Source organism: Sinocyclocheilus anshuiensis, unplaced genomic scaffold, assembly GCF_001515605.1.
Source record: "Sinocyclocheilus anshuiensis isolate Anshui unplaced genomic scaffold, SAMN03320099.WGS_v1.1 scaffold959, whole genome shotgun sequence".
Classification (NCBI taxonomy): Eukaryota; Metazoa; Chordata; class Actinopteri; order Cypriniformes; family Cyprinidae; genus Sinocyclocheilus; species Sinocyclocheilus anshuiensis.
Window position 1 is genome coordinate 728,310 of NW_015542406.1, and position 1,162 is coordinate 729,471.

A 1,162-nucleotide genomic window follows, 5' to 3' on the forward strand; every position below is an offset into this window, starting at 1 on the left:
AAAATGTCTGTCCCCCTCACTTCTGAAATGATGGCTACGCCCCTGTAGTGGTGGAATGCTTTAATATCACAAAAGATGCCATGACGAATATAACATTAACGTTACATGTTTGTTTTATTAGCTGGTTTACATAAATTACCCTTGAACTGTATACCTTGTAATCAACGTTTTTCATTAGGCTATCTGTAATGCAACTCCTTAATGATTTAAAGTTACTGCGTGCAACGTAAATATACTTGTCTTTTATTTAATTGTGTGTTGAAATTATATAAAATGTCTTTAAACGTTTGGAAAAAGTTTATTCTAAAGCATTTACATAAATGACTGAGTTGAATTTAGCTAAGACAGGTGTTTGGGGAACATGCCATGCTGTAATTTCTACTTTTTTTGCTTTCATTTTAAGGAGTTTGACGTCAAAATTGAGCTCTCATTATGACTTTGGCACTACTGAACGGTTATCATGTGAGGAGCAAGGGACAAGACTAAAATCTTCTCTGTCTTCCAACTGCACTGAAAAAGCTAAGAATCACATTACATATGACCACATTGATGCTGGAATGTTGTAAAGGCACTATTGTAATGGGGTCTAAATAAAATATAATTACTATGGTCCTACTTCTTACCAGTTAACATTTAGTTTGTGCTTGTTTTTCTTTATTTCAGTGGACAAGCAGTTGTTTTAGAATATGATAATAATAATAGAATAGAATAATAATAAAGCAATAAATCAATCTAAATCAATAATTTCAATTAAATGAAATCAATGAAATGGAATGAAATGAAATGAAAGTCAAATCTTTGTCCGCAACAGGATCTGGATGATGAAGATGCCTTGCAAGTCCAAGAAGATCCAATCACTTCCCATCAAAAATCCCACACCTCAGAAATGAAAATTCTGTCATTTACTCATTTGTCACTCCAAACCCATAAGACTTTTATTCATCTTCAAAACACAAATGAACATATTTTAAATGAAATCCTTTGACAGTCTATACCACTTTGATGCTTTAAAAAGTTCATAATCGAGCAGTTTTTAATTCAAAATTCCCTAAGAGCCATGATTGCTTTATATGATTAACAGTTTGAATTTAGCATTTTATTAACATATAAACGTTGATCAGTGAACATAAACAGAAGTACTTGCTTGACACATAAGAACAAA

The 1,162-nt window shown here is 31.8% G+C and overlaps 1 long non-coding RNA gene across 1 annotated transcript in view; it reads left to right on the plus strand.

The window, feature by feature from the left end:
• Positions 1-931, plus strand: part of LOC107693028 (uncharacterized) — a 6,080-nt gene extending 5,149 nt beyond the window's left edge. Inside the window, exons 3-4 of the long non-coding RNA XR_001634701.1 lie at positions 404-462; positions 812-931. This is a non-coding gene — a long non-coding RNA (uncharacterized LOC107693028). The remainder of the gene's footprint in view (positions 1-403; positions 463-811) is intronic.
• The last annotated feature ends 231 nt before the right edge of the window (positions 932-1,162 follow it).